General features: G+C 45.0%; 1 protein-coding gene across 5 annotated transcripts in view; it reads left to right on the top strand.

Annotated features, from left to right (window-relative positions):
* The first annotated feature begins 7,769 nt into the window (after positions 1 to 7,769).
* LOC147463660 (lysophospholipid acyltransferase LPEAT1-like) overlaps positions 7,770 to 18,719 on the top strand; it is an 82,834-nt gene continuing 71,884 nt past the window's right edge. The window contains exons 1-2 of one of the 5 annotated variants that reach the window (XM_086529390.1): positions 7,799 to 7,899; positions 9,137 to 9,191. The gene's annotated coding sequence lies outside the window, so the exon portion shown is untranslated. Of the gene's footprint in view, positions 7,900 to 9,136; positions 9,192 to 18,719 lie in introns of all 5 variants that reach the window. The other 4 variants (XM_086529395.1, XM_086529389.1, XM_086529392.1 and 1 more) reach the window with 4 other exon arrangements.

Genomic DNA, 18,719 nt, shown 5'->3' with positions numbered 1-18,719 from the left:
CGCTGTTGAAGTCGACAAAGTACGGCAAGCCCTCTCGCCTGTGACACGTAAACCTGGGTGTCTCGACAGGGGTCTCTAGCGGCGTCTTGATGGGGGTGCGGACGTCAGGTGTCTCCACTAGAGTTTGGGCCCCGAAGCAAGGAGTGTTGAGACTGGGGTGACTCCCGGAGGAGTAGCTAGTGGTGTGTAGCGAGGATAGGCCGATAGCCGTGCAAAACCTAGCCTAGATGGCGATGCCGTGGTTGGTGTGGGGGCGGGCAAAGAAGGGGAAGGTAAGGAGCCTTGTCAAACACGAGGCGGTGTTGAGGCATCAGTGGTGGCATCCCCACAACAATCATCGCTGCCACCAGTGAAGCATCAATGCTTAGACGAGTGTGAAGATCGTCTCGTCGACATCGAAGCTTCAGAGCGTGCTGAATGCTCCGAAACAGAGGGAGACACTGAAGGAGCAAAACGACGTGATGGTGCTCCAGAGCGATGACGCTCCTGTACCACCTCCACTGCTGGGGTGACAAAGAAGAAAGAAACTCATCATCATCCATACCTGCATTAAACACACGAACATTTAATCTTAATATTGAATGGAGAAGAAAACATGGACAAGTATAGAGAGAGAGAGAGAGAGAGAGAGAGAGAGAGAGAGAGAGAGAGAGAGAGAGAGAGAGAGAGAGAGAGAGAGAGAGAGAGAGAGAGAGAGAGAGAGAGAGAGAGGACTCATAAAAGGGGAGGGATTCCTGTCTAAAGAGATTCCTGTGAAGTTCTTGTGAATTTGTCTTCCGTGTGCATTCTACGTATCTTGTAAAAGCAGTGCGCTCCGAGTGCGATGGAGACTGAGGCTGCAATCACGAAGGAGGTGATCCGTCTCTGCTCATAGATGCTGCTCGTCCCTCCACTAGATCTAGTTGATCGGATGAAAGAGACGCTAAGAAGCGCCAGTAGTGCTTCTTAGGGTCTCTTTCATCCAATCAACTAGATCTAGTGGAGGGACGAGCAGCATCTATGAGCAGAGACGTATCACCTCCTTCGCGATTGCAGCCTCAGTCTCCATCGCGCTCGAAATGCATTGCTCGTCGGTATATCAGACTTTCATGACATACCGAGGAGTTGTTCTGCTTGTGAGAACATACCTGGAGCATACGTACCTGGAGTGGACGCAATGACGATTAAACACAATTTAAATTTCTCAAGTATAGCATATAGACAGGAATGGACACAAAGCCACGTGAATACAATTTATATTTTAAAACGGAGCAAAATTGTTCAAATACAATGTTTATGGCTTTAAGAGGTCTCTCTCTCATCCTCGCATAGCTCAACATAACTCCCTATATCTATATATATAGCTCTCCGTTTAGGCAGATGTCCTCCGTTTCATTTTGTAGATCCTCTGCATGTACCCCATAGAGAGTAGCAGCTTGATGCTCGTCTGACACCACCTCAACGGCTTCTGAATGAGCATCTTCTCCAATCTCCTCCATTGATGCCACTGTGATTGGCACATGGTAGCCCTCATACGTCCGGGCACTACGAGGGGCTACCTCTATGACGTACCACCAGTTTGATGCAGACTTTGTAGGATGAAATATCACCTGCCAGAGCCACAGAACTTACATGAGAGCTTCCGAGCACATAACTTATGAAATTGGATATTAACTATTTACATACTTACTTGTTCACAATTCTTGGGTAGTACAAAAGTGTCTCTTAGGTTGGTCCATTTTTTAGTTGAATCCATCTCAAGGAAACCAGACTCTCCTCTGCGCACTGTAGCGTTGCGACCCTCCATGTTTATCTTGAACCATTGCACGTCGAACAAGTCGACAAAAAATCCTCTATAATCAATCCTCAAAATCTCTTGTAGCGTGCCGAAGTAAGTGAGTTCCGCCACCACAAGATCTGCATCAGAGGACCGTCGTTATCTAGACTGTTCAAATTTTACCATGATTCCACATTCTTGATTAAAACGCTTTTTGTCGATCCGTTCCACCCTAAAATGTCGACCTTTACACTATGCTGCTGTACTACAACCAACAAAGATTATGAGTCGCCGTTCAAACATCTAGAAAGTCGCTAGTCGTACATTGCAAACTTACCTTGGTCGCGCAACCGCGAGAGTACTCCCACTCCTCCTCAGTCACTTCTTCACCGCACTATTGTGCGCTTTTCAATTGGTTCTGCAACCATCTTAAGATCATGAATGTTGGTAGGCTCTCCAGACCCGCCGGATAATGCATCGGCGGTCGTCTTCCCTGTCTCCACTCGATTCGTGCCCTTTGTCGCTCTTGCTTTGCATCCTCATATTGTGAAATCCACTTTTGCATCACTGGATTGTGAAGCATGCAAAATCGGTTGATTTTAGATTCTAGATCTTCCGTCATCTTCTTCTCAACACCGAGATAGCACATGACAATCCCAGATATGCGCTCATCATCTATGGTTCGCCATAGCGTGTCTCGGGCTTTATCAAATCCGTCTAGCCACTCTCTAATGTAAACTAGGGACTCTGATACCAGCCAACCTTCTGCCATGCTACCCTCCAGACGTGCCTTCTGACGTACATGTCCCTTGAGCGTTTTCATGAAAAGTTCTAAAAAGAACATCCATCTAGAATGTACTGCCTCATCAACTATGTAAACAAGAAGATGCACCTGAATGGTTAGCATGGTAGTAGGAAAGTGTTTCTCAAACATGCACACAACCCCTGCAGCGTTTACTTTGGCAAATGGTATGGAGTCTACATTGATCTCCTTTTGTGGGATCGATTGCACCAACTTCGCAAGTTTGTAAATTGTGTTACGGACGTCAGGAGACAAACATCCCTCAATGGCCACCGGTAAAATAAACTGCAAACACATCTAGCAATGATATTAAAGTCCACACACGAATTTGATATATTCCACTTCAAACATATCTGACACATTTTATGCCAGTCGTGTGACTTCAAACTGGTAAGCTTTCCTTCTTTAGTGAAACATGTTCGGAGCACGTGCATTACGCCAGTGGGGGTCCGCAAAGATCGAATGGTCTCTTTTACTTTGCGTTCTTGGGCTCCTGTAAAATCCATGGCACTTTAGGGAGTTTTATCGATCCATTGGGTATTGTCTGCGGCCAATATTGCTCCATATGATCCACATTTCTAAGGTCAACCCTGGCTCCCAAAGTATCTTTCTTGCCGGTCAGATGGTCTCACAGCAAATTACCCACATTCTTGAATATGTGCATTGGATCGAGCAAGTGATTGATCATGAGTCTTGGCCAATATGGTAACTCGTACCATAGAGAGAGTCTCTTCATCCCTGGGGGCAAACCGTCATCACACATCTCCTTCTGCTCTAACCATGCTTGTGCAGACATCCTCAATGGTTCTCTTCCCAAAATGCAGTTGCATAACACACGATTCTCTGGAAGATACGCTTGATGACCTTCGTAGGTTTGCTTTTTCAATGAGGGCGCCCGATGTGCATTAAGTCTAGGTCCACATGTGACACATGCTTTGTATCTGCTTGTTTGAAGCCCTGTATGTATACACATGACAATAGATAAGCTTGAGAAAAACCAAGATTTACAGTGTTTGAGTTTGAGTGTAAATCACCTGAGCATTTTGTTAGTCCGGGATAGTCATGCATGGTCCACATTAGAATGCCTATGATCAAAGCATTCCATTGACCTGTGTGTCGGCTCATATCCACCACTTCTATGTCAATCCACAATTCTTGTAGCTCTTCCAATAGTGGATGAAGATACACATCCATATTCTTCACTTTATACCGCCCCGACACAATCAAGCTTAGCCACAGGTGCCCGTTCTTGGTAGTGAACAACGGGGGAATGTTGTAGTTGACGATGACAATGGGCCATACACTGTAAGATGTTGATCTCTGACCAAATGGATTTACGCCATCCACGGCCAGGCTTATGCGCAAATTTTGAGCTTCCCTGGAAAAATCTGGCCATGAATCGTCTATATGTTTCCAGGCTGCACAATCTGCAGGAAACCGTAGCAGACCATCCGAAGATCTATTCTCTTGGTGCCATGATGCTAGGGCGGCCATGGACTTACATTCAAAGAAATGCTTGATGCGAGGTAGCAAAGGAAAATGTCGGAAAACCTTTTGTGGAATTTTTGTTCCGTGGAGATCTACTCGATATCTTTCGAAATCACATTTCAGACACTTCTCCATGTCTATGTAATTCCCTCTGAAAAGAATGCAGTCGTTAGGACAAGCGTGAATCGAATTGTAATCCATCTCCAAGTTTTGCAAGATGTTTCTTGCTTCCTCTCTGGAATCTGGCATCACATTATCAGCTGGCAGTATGTGCTCTTTGAGCAATGTACACAAGGAAAAAAATGCGGTATACTTGTGTAAGTAATCTATCAAATCATTATACATCTAGAGTTTTTTATTGAAGTAAACACATTGTAATAGATCACCTGAAAAGCGCTATGACGCTAATGTCACTCCATCCAAACTTTGCCTGCATGTTTAGAAGAACCAGGAGCGCCTTCAATCTAAACACATGTGCTTCATCATACAATGGCGTATCGGCTTCACTTTTCATATCATCATAGATAAGACTTTTTGAATCCATGATCGTCTCGATTATTTCATCGATCTCGGGCTCAAACATTGCCTCATTGGGAATGTGGTCTGCATGATCATCCTCCGAGCTGTCAGAGGCTACATCTTGTGGTCTCATGTATGTTGCTTGACCAAAGCGCCTGCGAACATGTCTATTGGGTTGCAAGATTGCTGCCTGTTGACCAGCGTCAGAGTCTGACGAGTTACAATTGGCAAAAACTCGATTTATAATAGATGGATCAAACTCGCCAAATTCGCGAACGTGCTGCAAAGAAATGCGTCTTGCCCATCGCACAGCATGATTGCATTGATACAAGGACATAAGATCCTTGCTGAGAGATAGGTGTTTCGGTTGGATGGCCCCACATCCTTGTCACTACTCATAATGAATGTAAAAACCTTATAACCTGGAAATAAATTTAATCTTCTATTGGCATCCTCCGTCTTTTATCTCTCTCTCTCTCTCTCTCTCTCTCTCTCTCTCTCTCTCTTTCTTTGTTCACATTGTAAACTACCTCACATTCTCTAGTCATGTCCGATCCCCGCACACCTCGGTCTAGAGGTGCACGGAGATCAGAACCACTGGGTTATAAACTCGTCTTTATTGGTCAATGCCTATATTTGTGGGTATGAGAAATCTACACACCCATGTCTACATGATAGTGCATGTAGTGGACAAAACCCCTTTGCCTCTTCTCTAGTTGTAGCAATTCACAGTATCTTAACATCTCTTCACAGCAGAACTTTGTTCGAGGGATTACTTAGCACATTACATGTTGGCCTCCAATTTGAGTATCATGCCGTTGAAAGCTTTCCAACTTAAAGTCGCATCCGTAGAAAGGAAGAGAGGGATCACCGTTCGCCTAACTCTAATTTTTTTTCCGTAATCTCGAAGGTAGACTTTAATATAAAAACTAAGTCCAAAATCTAAGCTTAAATCTAACGTAATTGAACATATGGTGATTCTGAGCTAATTGAACATGGTTAGTGGCTGAGTTAATAGGTGTCAGATTTTGATGGAAATATACATATTGTTGTGTAACTAGTGTTTGCTCTTTGGGCAAAGCCTTCATTGACATGTCCTAAAATCTAACCTAAATCTAATCTTATCTAATTTAATTTTAAATCGAACATAAATCTAGATCTAATCTAATCTTAAACTCAACATAAACCTAAATCTAATCTAATCTTAAATCTAACGTAAACCTAAATGTAATCTAACTTAAATCTAAATTCAATATAATTTTAAATCTAAATCTAATTTAATCTTAAACTCAACATAAACCTAAATCTAATCCAATTTTAAATCCTAAACGTAAATGATATTTAATTTAAATCTAACCTAGCTATCTGAAATCTTGCCCTAATTTCAAATCTAACCTAATCTTAAACTCAACATAAACATAAATCTAAATGTAATCTAACTTAATCTTAAATCTAATTTAAATCTTAACTTAATCTTAAGTCTAACCTAATTTAAAATTTAACATAAATTTTAATGTAATCTAACTTACTCTTAGATCTTAATCTAGCCTAATTTTAATTAAATGTAATTTTAAATCTAACCTAACATTAAATATTAATATAACATTTCATTTCATATTTTCTCTACTTTTTTGAATCTCTCTCTCTCTCTCTTTCTCTTTCTCTTTGTTTTCTCCTCTCTCTCTCTCTCTCTCTCTTTGCTTTATCTCTCTCATTCTCTCTCTTTACTCTCTCTCTCTCTCTCTCTCTTTTCCTCTCTCAATGTGTGTGTATGCATTCTTTGTTTATGCATGTGTGTGTGTATGTGTTTTTTGTTTATCCATGTGTGTACTCTCTCTCTCTCTCTCTCTCTCTCTTTCTTTCAAAGACACAATGTGTGTGTGTGTGTGTGTGTGTGAGAGAGAGAGAGAGAGAGAGAGAGAGAGAGAGAGAAAGAGAGAGAGAGAGAGAAAGAGCGGAAGGGAACATGAGAGAGAGGAGAGGGAAGGAGCATACGTGGCTCTCCTTCCTCTCCTCGTGTGTGTGTGTGTGTGTGTGTGTGTGTGTGTGTGTGTGGAAGAAAGAGAGAGAGAGGGAGAGCGCGGGTTTACCTCTTTCGCTTGAGGCCAAAACTCAGATATGAGATCTCAGTTTTTGGTGCTCTCGGTTTATTTTGTACCCCTGTTGATGTCGCTACGAGCGTCGCTATGCAACAAAGAAAACAGCGATGCCCCGCGACGCCGTAGATTTTCACTTTTGAGCGTCACAATGCGAGTGTCGCTAATGTGAGGTACCTCTTGTAGTGTATATTTTTCTCTCCCTTCTCAAATAGATCTAGGAGGCTTCTAAATTACCTAGAAAATTCTCTCTCTCTCTCTCTCTCTCTCTAGGTAGATGCATGAAGTCTTTTGGGATTGTCCCTATGACATCAATAATCTCCTCGATAGATCTTTGAGGTCTCTTGAATTGTTCCTATGATCATTGATGTTTAACTTCTCTCTCTCTCTCTCTCTCTCTACAATTGTAATCTCTTCTCTCCTTGTTGACAATATTTTTATTCACTACATAGTCTCTCTTCCTATCAACTTGAGCCTCTTCATCTTCTTTTCTTGCTCATTTTGGACTCGAGGAAAACAAGGTGAAAAGTCACAATGTCTTTTTTGAGGTTAGCAAGTGGACCTTCAGGGGTTTAAGATCTTCCCCAAATGCATTAAATTTTTCATCTGAAGCATCCACCATAGTATCCTTAATAACCCATAGACAGACTCTTTTCTTTCGCCTACATCTAGGCTAAAGAGGATGAGAAAAGTGTGTTAGATCAAAATGTGTTTGATCCACTACTCCAAAATCCTCTTCATAGAACTTGAGGAAAACAACATACATACATTGCAAAGTTATGCCTCTTGTACAAGAAATTAGAAGAAAAAATATTTGCCATCATCAATTTGCCATCTGACATCAATCAAGGACCTTTCTCGAACGATCCACAATTGCTCCCAAGAGTTAAATGCTTTAATAGGGCCTTGTGTAGGTAGGGCAAAAAATTATCCCCTGCACATAGTCCTTCCTTACGCTGGCCAGAAAACATTTAAACTTTGCCATGTGGCCGTATCAATCCAATGGTCCACAATTGACAATCCCCATGTGTTGAGGAAAAACTGGCTCCACAATGCCCATGCGTTGAGGAAAAATGTATTCCACTATGGTAAGGCAACAATACTCCAATTTTTTCCCGAGTCCTTTCTTTCTTTTTTGAACTTAGCAAGTTAGAGTCCCGTCACCTCGCATAGAACGGGAACTGTATCGCACGTACCACACACACACCACCTCGGCGAAATCCTGGAAAACACTAGAGGTATGTTCATTACCTGCGCGCGCGCGCACGCGCACACACACACACACACACAGACAGAGAGAGAGAGAGAGAGAGAGAGAGAGAGAGAGAGAGAGAGAGAGAGGATTTTCTGATAACATTTTTGAGCATGGAGCCATCGATTGTTTTTATACACTACCTCAAGGATGACAAAAATGTATTAAGTGATGCTATTTAATTAATCCTTGCACCTACAATTGGCACATGCAGTCTGCAAACAGAGTTGAAGATTGCAACCCTTCCCGCACTTCCTAGAAAGTTGCAATAGAGTCGGCCAGCATCAGTAGTTATGCACCAGATGGATTACAAAACGTATTAACTAGCATCCGTATCTTAGAGGACAAAATATAGCAAGGATTTGCGTATGCGGATGTTAACTTTCATTTTTGGCGTTCTAAAACAAGCCTCAATCAAGAAGGTAGTTAGACATACATTTGACTTCTGCATGTGAAGCATTGAATGGTTGAAATGTGTATACACTTCTACATGTGAAGCATTGAATGGTTGAAATCTTCTTTGGGGTGTATGTGTGTGTGTGTACATATATATATATATATATATATATATATATGCGCGTGTTTGTGTATGAAGTGAGTGTTTGTGTGTATGTATACTAACAAACACAATCAGAGAATCTCTCTCTCTCTCTCTCTCTCTCTCTCTCTCTTACACACACACACACACACACACACACAGAGCGAGAGCTCTTTTTGAGTGTATTAGAGGCCGAAGTCGGCCTACGAGACAAAATCAAATATACATGTGTGTGTCATCCATCTATTGGGAAAGGACAAAAGTACAAAGTAACAAAATGTGGTCCTATGGTAAGGGGGTCTAAGGGAGGGGGTGATCCATCATCCTTGGGAGGCTAGGATACAAGATACATGGTATATGAAAAAGGGGGGGGGGAAAGCCTGATCTCTAGGGGGTATGGGTGCACATGCTCAGGGAAGTACAATCATGAAGTGCATCAAGCTGATTAGCTCCCCAAATGTGGGTGTAAGATCTGGTACATGGGTGGGTGTGTTGTAGGGGTTGCGCATATGATTGTGGTTGGGTCTAGCAACAGAGCAAATCTCTCTTGGGCTGCTTGAGTTTGGATTTTCTCAATGTGCATGCGATGGAGTCTTGGAGCTGTGTATCTTGGAGCTCGGGAATATCTTGTAGCTCTTAATATCTCAGCATACTATAGGTTGACCTCTTGCTGCTTGTGTGACAGGTGGTGGTCTTCTCTGCAAGCTGTGATTATCTACCACCCTTTGGTGTTGCTACAGGTGCCAGGATTGTCTCTCTATGTCTATGTATCTTCACTAGAAAATTACCAAACTAGCGCTTATCTCTAGTCTCCATGATCTGTCGTAGGGTGGGCTGTCCTGTGAAAAAAGCCTCATATCTGTCTCTGATACTCTCATATGCTTTACATCTGCGTACTTCTCGTCCTACTTACTCTCTTTATGCAAACCTCTCACCTTTGGGGGTACCCGCAACTCTTCTTGCCTCCATCTCTAGCCAGTGTGATGATACTTGGAGATGACCAATCGCCACTCCTGAGCTATGTGGCATGTATGCGTCCATGTAGTGTGATCTTTGGATGAACCTTCGTCTAGCATGGTCAAAAAGTTCTCACTCCGGGGGAGAGGCTGTCTAGGTGCGATCCACGTCTCTCTAATGTAGACGTGCCATAGACAGAGAGGGCTCTCTCTAAATATCGAACTCTCAAGGATGTGGCACCCCTGAGAGTCGTCCAAGTGGCGTGCGTGCTGACTTGCTGGGCCGGTTCAGCAGGTCAAGTTTCGACACTTAGTTTTTTTCCCAAGTGCCTTGGTTTGCACAAAAGGACAAATGCTCAATCCAAAAAGGTGATTGAACACCAGCGAGGTTTGAACTCAGGCGCCCGCCGTGAGAGGCCGATGCTCAACCACTAGCATAACCACCATGGTCTGTCCCCAACCCTTGTTCAAACAGATATGTTGTTTAAACAGAGGAGGGGGAGGGGGGGGGGGGGGGGGGGAGGGGGGTGTTTAATCCTCTTAAAAAGGAGCTGGTTGCCGGTGGATGGACCTCCCTGCCACATCGGTAGAGAGTCCGATATCTAGGACAAGACGAGAGAGAGAGAGAGAGAGAGAGAGAGAGAGAGAGAGAGAGGCTTTCCAGCAACAGTTTTGGTCATGCATCTGGACCCTTAGGATCAGCCATAGATATGCTTTTTCATGTGGATGATAGCACACACAGGATTGCCTGTTGGCACTTGGGCTATAGTCATTGGTCATGATCCGACTTTTCAGAGATGTTGTCTAGAGCGAGAGTCCTTGAGGCACTGTTCTTGGGTTTGTCCATATGCGCAGCCAGTGTGGATGGCAATTTCTTGTTTGTTGATGGGTTCGTGACGTGGGAGGCAGTTGCATGGATTCTCCATATACGGGGTCGCACACCATTTTTTAGAGCCTGCCGACAGATCCGGTCTTCATGCTTACTTCCTTAGGATATAGAATGGGCACTCTATAGACCGCCAATGGGACATTGTTTTCACCACAATATGCAGCATCACGCTTTGGACCATGTGGAAGGCTCGATGTGCCCACATTTTGGGCTCACAGTCCTCCCCTACATCCACCATTTTGACAGCCATTTGGATCGAGCTGTTGCATACTCTTCGCACTCAGTGGGATTCTTCAGCCGGCATCTCTAGGGCAGCAAAGCAGCGTTACTGCATGTTTCTTCACACATGGGCGAGATCGTTAGTTCTTTTCAATTGGAATCATGCCCACATCACATGGCATTATGCACCCCCCCAATGGTTCATTTTACACTCATCACACATACCACCTTGATGTTTACATAGCCTACACATTGTTACCTTGCTTTTGTACTTCCTTTGGGTGATAGGCCATTGAGCATCTCCAGAGGTCTCTTATGTACATAGAGTGCAGCCCCTTTTCTCGCCGGGGGGAGAGAGAGATAGAGAAATGAAATGAAATGTAATATTAACATCTTCAAAAGTCCAAAATGACCTATGAGACCAAAAGGTTACATGTGGTGAATTTAATACCAGGTCTGGGTACAAAATAAGTACAAAGAACTGAAAAGAAAATAGTGGGTAGGGGTGGGGTGAAAGCTGATACAAAGGGAAGACAAAGGGTGAGCTGATACAATGGAGCTGAGAGAGAGAGAGAGAGAGAGAGAGAGAGAGAGAGAGAGAGAGAGAGAGAGAGAGAGAGAGAGATGATGAAATGAAATGTTATATTAACGTCTTCAAAAGGCCAAAATGACCTATGAGACCAGAGTGTTACAATGTGGTGAATCTGATACAAAGTTAGAGTAGCAAAACGATGAAATAAAAATACTATGGAATCCTAAACTGGTAGGTGTGAACTAAGCAATAGCTAAATCACAAGTCACAAGAGATCCAGCATCGATCGCTGGCGGATCTCATCAATCTCCTCCATGGTCAGCAGTCTGACCGGGCGTCGTGCATGTCGAGCCAAAGTGATCCGAATCCTTTGATGTAGCCTACGTCGATGCTGTGTAGTCCTCCGCAGTCGTGGGCGTCTAGATCTCCCCAACTCAGTTGCTCGGTCGATCAGTGTGCCTCTGGTGTGAGACGACGAGCTCTGCTGTGGTAGTAGCTCCACCGGGTGTCCAATTTTTGCTCTAAAGAAGTATGCGACGTGTCTCTGAGACTGGCTGGCCTCTCCTCTCATCAGGCTCTCTTTGTGTCTACGCACCTCAAGCAGAAACAAACCCAGGCATCTCTGATCCTCGTACCTCATGACTTTGGAGAGTGGTCCAAAGCCCTCTTTGAACAAGCAGTGGGCGGCCTCGTATCTCGTAGTAGATGGGACAGTGGCATGTGTAGTGCAACTCTGTCTCAGGCTCCATGTCACACAGGGGGCATGTTCTGGCCTTTGCTGGTACTCCGCTATATCTCCCAGTCTCGATCTGCAACTGGTGTGAAGATGTGCGTATATGGCCAATAGCACACCGTATCCCATGAAACAAGTGGGTGTCTGTCACGAGGACGTGGCAGTTATTAACCATGTCACAGAGATGTGGCAACTGCTAACCTTGGTTGTTGGTTTCTTTCCAATGGGGTTTATTTTATTTGTTTTGAGACCCTCTTTTTGAAGTAGCAAACGGTCGGACATTGTATGGCCAATGTGAACGGTAGATTCACCCGCAGACGGGAAGTGGTCGGCACTGGAATTCGTATGGTAAGAGGATGTCTAGGCTCAGAGCAAGATCATATAGGTCCCCCCGTCGCACTTAGCAAGTTGGTGGATACTAGGAAGTGAACTCAATTAAGGCGTAAAGTCAAGGTGGGACTACCAACAAAAAGTATCCGACAGTTGGGCCACATTGCATTTTTGGATGCGGTCCCAATGAGGATAGATGGTCAGAAGACCAGTGAGAGCCCAACGGAAGCATCTCCTAAAATTTAGGGAACTGCTATTTTGGGCCACGAAATGTGTTCGCGTCATTACCTTTGGTATGACTAGGGGAACACTTTACAACTCTGCCGCGAAGTCAACTGACGCACCAGTTGAGATATTTTTAGCAGGGAAAGCCCAAACTCGGAAACTGGGCGACGTGTCAGCTTGTGAGCGATTCTGCCACTCTGGGAGGCAAAAACGAGCTGCATATCAACAAAGGGGGCGCCATTTTCAGCCACAGGCGGATTGCAACAGGTACAGAAGCTATGGAATGCTTACCTTGCCCTCTATGTACAGTATGGTGACGGGAGTGATGCCCCGCACGCTACATACTGCTCTCTTTCTCCCCTACGTGCAGTTATGTGATGCCCCACAAGAGGGCTACTCATTTGACTGATGTACAGTTGTGTGGGTTCATGCTTTTGTGCTGAGGCAAGAGCCTCCTTGAGCAGGAACAGGGGTAGCTAACTGCTGCTCCAAAGCAGGCACTGGTGAGGGTCATAACCTCACCGTACAGGTGCAAAATCAGCGCTGTGTATGCGCTGTAATTTGACTGTTTTTCAGCCATACGGACGCCAGGATCATTGGGAATCGTGCCCCACTGGCAAAGGAAAGTTAGGGGACTGTTTGGGGCTGAAAACAGGGCAAAAACCAGTAAATACAGCGTGCTGAATTTACTGTTTTTGGACAGGAATCAGAGGGTATACGTCAGTGCAAGCGAGTTCCAGCAGGGGAATGGGTTTCGCGCAAGTTTTGGGGCTGTTATGCTGCCGAAATTTGGCCAAATCAAATGGTATCTAGGTGGATACACGTGAAGGATTCCCAGGACCTTACCTTGTAATTTACCCTCCTAAAGAATAAAGAAATACCGAAAGGGGCGCCAATTTTGGGGCCTACAGGTTGTCGGCGTCTGCTCGGAGCATTCTAGCTTCTGAGCCGTGTGTGTATTCAAGTGTTAACTCCCGTCGCAGGTTTTCTTTGCAAAGTGCTCTGTGTGTGTGCATAAAGTAAAGAATTTCGGGTGAAAGCCAACGCCTACCGCCCTACGGGCCGGTTTCATGGTTCCATTGCCGGGATATCAATCACTTTTTCCTCAAAGGGTGAGCCTGGATTGTTCAGGGTAAAGACACACAGTGCAAGAACGCGGGGATTACACTATGGCCGACAAGGGGAAGGGAATTATGGAAGAGGGTTCCTCTCCAAAGGACAGGCAGGAGATTCCTATGGTTTTTGAGATTGGCGAGAGCTCACGGCCACGTCAGTCTGTACCTCTTGTCAACGTGAATTTCCCTCCAGTAGTAAAGGGCTTTATGACAGGGCAACTTGAGGATGATGCGTTTAAGACTCAGTTAGTTGCCGCGGTGAATGTCTTTTCGCAGCTGGTGCAGAATCCGAGGTTTATGGAATTCTTGCAAGCGCCACCAGTGCAACAGCAAAATAGGCAACCTACGCCGCGTACAGAGCTTGTTGAAGCTCAAGCCCAGGTACTTCATGAGGCGCAGGAGAAAAGGGAACACTCGCATGTTGCGGAGTCGGGGGCTCCAAAGCAGGTTCCTCCCGTGCGAGGTGGCTAGAACGCCTATTCCACAGGTTATGCCAGTTCAGCCCGCCACCTTTCAGAGCCAGCATGCTGTCTTGAATGGACAGGGAGCTGGATACCAGGCTATGCACTTAGTTTTTCCACCACCCACGGTACATCCTGGGTATTTCGGGGGTGGATCAGTGTTCCAAAGTATGGCTGGTTATGCGTCTGGAAGTCAGCCGTACATGCCAGGAACAGTGTTCGGGGGTATGCAAGGCATCATGCCAAACCCCATGTATGGTACTATCGGCATGCAGCAAGGTTTCCACGGCAACCAGGGCCAGTTTGGGGTGCCACAGGGTCATTTTGGCATGGCTGGTTTTTCTGGACAGCAGCCAGATATCGCACCTCTGACGCAAAATGTGAATGGCCAACATGTGCCGATCATGCCTAGTACAGTGCCCATGTTGCAGACTATCCCGTATGACAACTTGGGGGCACTAGAGAAGCCGAAGGCTTACAAAGAAGGTGGTGCAGCGGTAAAGTTCAGTACCTTCAGTGGTTTCGAGGACAAGACAAAGGCACTCACTTTCCTCCAGCAGTTTGATACAGCTTATGCGGGAGGGAATTTTACAGAGGCCTCGAAGGTCAGGAAAGCTGCCACTTTCTTAAAGGACAATGCGCTTACATGGTGGACGACATTGTTAATGCAAGGACAGGCACCCGCCACTTGGGTTTACTTCAAGCAAATGTTTGCATCTGCTTGGCTATCAAATGAATTTGAAGCCGATGTCCTGACAGATTGGCACCAGCTTACGGCAGCTTCGTGCAAGAGCTTGCTGGAGTACAATAGGAGGTTTTGTAAAGCATTACTCTCAGTGACCTCCTACAGATTTGTGCCATTGACAGAGCAGATAGAGAAGTATTGTTGTGGGCTGCTTAAAGGGCTTCGCGATTACTGTACAAAGAACAGAGTGGCTACCCTTACTCAGCTTATGGAAGTTGCGAACACTGGTCTTGCCCTGTTGAAAGGAGAGGACAGTGGATTTCCGAGCAGTGATAAAGGAGGGCAGCAAAAGAAAAATTCAGCGAAGAAGCCCTTTGTGAAGACGGCTCCTGATGCGTCACAGGGGTCAGAACAGGCCACCAAGGACAAGGATTCAGCTGGGACTTCTGGAGCGCAGGCAAAGAAACAGAAAAGGAAGCCTTTTGTGCGCAAGTCGCTCGAGGAAAAGAAGGTCCTAATGGCTGAGAACAAATGCTTTATATGCGAGCAGCCTGGTCACTTTTCTATCAATTGTCCACAAAGGAAAAGGCCAGCTGACTCAGAGGATAAAGAAGACCAGAAAGGCAAGAAGCCTAAACCCACAGCAGGTTTAGTGCCAGACATGGTGGGTGACAGGCCCAGCACAGATGCCAGTGAGTTATGCAGGGCATGGGGTAAAGTTAGGGATCAGACGGCACTCATCTTCTTTGATCCAGGTGCCAAAGCCAACTTTATCTCCCCAGAGTTAGCTATGAAGCTCGGCATCAAAGCTGAAGAGATGGGGTACACAGCAGAGGCAGCGTTGGCATGTCCTGGCCACTCAGAGTGTGTTACTCCCATCATTGGAAAACTGCGTCTGCATATTCAGTCGTATGTGGACACTGAAGAGTTTCACATCATGCCGTTGGAAGGTTGTGACGCCTTGTTGGGGATCCCGTGGATGTTCCGAGTGCATGGAGTCTTGGATGCCTACAACAAAAAGATCACTGTACAGCATAGGGGCAAAACTCATATCTTGGATGTAAAGCTTAAAGGAGAGTCAGTCCCTATTGTATCTGCTTCTGCTATCACTTCTGTAATAAAGAATCATCTTTCTGTGTACTTGATTTTTGCACGTGATGTCTCAAATAGGGATCAGTCAAATTTATCTGTGTTAGATAAAGAAAGGTCAGCATTTTTGCAAAAGTTTAGTGACTGTTTTTCTGATTCATTACCGTCGCAATTGCCGCCAGAGAGACCTGAGGACCATCGGATAGATTTGGTGCCAGGGTGTAGCCCACCAAATAGACCTCCCTACAGGGTTAGTGCGGCGCAACAGAAAGAGATTATGGGCCAGGTTGAGGAGTTATTAGAGAAGGGGCTGATTCAGCCTAGTTCTTCACCCTTTTGCTCCCCAGTGCTCCTAGTGCAGAAGAAGGATGGCTCATGGCGCATGTGTATTGATTACCGTGCGTTGAATAAGAATACCATCAAGAATAGGTTTCCTATTCCTCGCATTGATGATATTCTCGATCGTTTAGAGGGTGCTGCAATTTTCAGCAGGATAGACCTGAAGAGTGGGTACCATCAGATTCGTATAAGCCCAGAGGATGTGCACAAGACTGCGTTTAGAACGACATTTGGTCTTTATGAGTTTCTAGTGATGCCGTTTGGGCTAACAAATGCTCCTGCCACGTTCAACAGAATGATGGACCGGATTTTCCGCTCGCATCAACAGTTTGTTGGAACATTCTTCGATGACATGATTGTGTATTCGAAGAATGAAGAGGAGCATAGGCATCACTTGACCATTGTGTTCGAAGAGCTGCGCAGTCACAGGTTACTTGTCAATCCTAAGAAAAGTGAATTCTTCCTTGAAGAGATCCACTTTCTGGGCCACATAGTCTCAAAGGATGGTGTTAGAATGGATCCCGCAACGGTCGAAGCTATCAAGACATGGCCAGACTTGAAGACTGTGCACGATGTCAGAAGCTTCTTGGGATTGTGTTCCTACTATAGAAGGTTTATCAGAAATTTTGCAGAGATAGCATCGCCTCTTCACGCATTGCAAAAGAAAGAGGTCACTTTCAGATGGACCCAAAAAGAGATTTCAGCTTTTAGTCTCTTAAAGGAAAAGTTGACTTCAGATCCAGTTATTGTTTTGCCAGATCTTAGGAAGTCATTTGTGGTCCAGTGTGACGCGTGTGGCAGTAGCATCGGAGCAGTGCTAATGCAAGATGGACGGGTAGTAGCCTATGAAAGCCGAATTTTGCAAGGGCCAGAGAGGACTATGCAAGTCTATGAGAAAGAGCTCTTGGCCGTGATTCATGCGCTTTCTAGCTGGAAGCACTACCTCTTAGGTGCTGATTTTGTTGTCCAAACAGATCATCAAACCTTGCGATACTTGTTGACAGAGTCAAAGTTATCCGAAAAGCATATGCGATGGGCAAACATTCTTTCCATGTTCCACTTCCAGATTATGCATGTGGAAGGCAAGAAGAATGTTGTGGCTGATGCGTTATCAAGAAAGCCACAAATTTCAGCTGTGTCAATTCCTTATCATCATGAGTTAGATGACATGAAGGAACAATATACTGCTGATGAAGATTTTGCAAGGATCTTTGAACAGTTACAAGAGGGGCAACATCATGAGCACTACCTCCTCAGGGATGGTTCTATGATGATGCATGGCAGACTTTGTGTCACTAGGCCACTGCGACATAAGGTCATGGAAGAGAGTCATGTCCCACCGTATGCCGGGCATCGTGGCATTGATGCAACAGTTAAAGCGGTAGAGACGTTCTTCTATTGGCCTACCTTGAGGAGAGATGTGGATGCCTTTGTGCGAGCATGCATAGTTTGCCAAAAGGTCAAGTTTGACAGGCAAAAGGCACCAGGGTTGTTACAACCACTCCCGATTCCGGATAAGCCATGGGAAAGCATTGCTATGGACTTTATCTTTGATCTTCCAAGGACGCCAACAGGGAATGATGGTATATGGACCATTATCTGCAGGTTCAGCAAGCAGGCCCATTTTATCCCTGTCAGGAAGAAGATAAAATCTGATCAGATGGCACGCTTGTTCATGTACAATGTGTTTAAGTACCATGGTATGCCACAATCGATTATCAGTGATCGTGATCCTCGCATGACCAGTTTGTTCTGGAGAGGATTGTTTGAGAACATGGGTACTACGCTCAAGTTCTCGTCTTCGTTTCATCCACAAACTGATGGACAGTCAGAAGAGGCCAATTCTACTGTCTTAGATCTGCTGAAATGCTATGTGTCAGATAATAAGGGCAAGTGGGAACAGTATTTGCCTATGCTTGAGTATGCGTACAATAATACGGTGCATTCGTCTACTGGCAAAGCACCTTTTGAGATTGTTGAAGGCGGCAAAAAGGTTCCTCCCATTTTGCATACAAAGGACAAGATCTTTGAGGCAGATCGATATGTTGAGAACTTGGATGAGATGTATAAGAAGATTAAAGTTGCCTTGGAGAAGACTCAGGCAAAACAGAAAAAGGCTGCTGATCGTCACCGTCGTGAATTGCTACTATCACCTGGTGATTGGGTTCTTTTAAGGTTCGAAAAGGCAAGGTTAAAGAAGATGAAGGGTAAGGAACGGCTGTTTCCTAAGCTCAGCATGCGTTACTATGGGCCTTTTCAAGTGCTTGACAAGATCAGCGATGTGGCTTACAGGCTGAAATTGCCTGATGCGTGGAAGATTCATAATGCGTTTCACGTGAGTCTTCTAAGACCCTTCGTGGGTGATGTGCCAGAAGATATGTCAGTTGAGGATCAGCCAGAAGTTGAGGAACTTGATGAGATCCTGGTACCTGAGCAAGTTTTGGCACATAAGGACAGAAAAGTTAAAGGACAAGTTGCAAGACGCTATTTGGTGAAGTTCAAGAACTATCCGCCTATGGATGCAAAGTGGATGGAAGAGCATGAACTGTCAGAGTCACCAAATGTATTGCAGCTTTACCTTGAAGCCTTTGGGTTACATCCTACTTATGCCCCAACCCAACGTGTGCAAAGGAGGGGTAATGATAGAGCTAGTACATCAAATGTACATATGAATTCAGTGCCATAGATGGAAATG

This window comes from Adiantum capillus-veneris, chromosome 2 (genome assembly GCF_014529385.1).
Source record: "Adiantum capillus-veneris isolate H3 chromosome 2, ASM1452938v2, whole genome shotgun sequence".
Lineage (NCBI taxonomy): Eukaryota > Viridiplantae > Streptophyta > Polypodiopsida > Polypodiales > Pteridaceae > Adiantum > Adiantum capillus-veneris.
The sequence above is the reverse complement of the archived record's forward strand: the minus strand, read 5'-3'. Positions and strand labels throughout refer to the sequence as shown.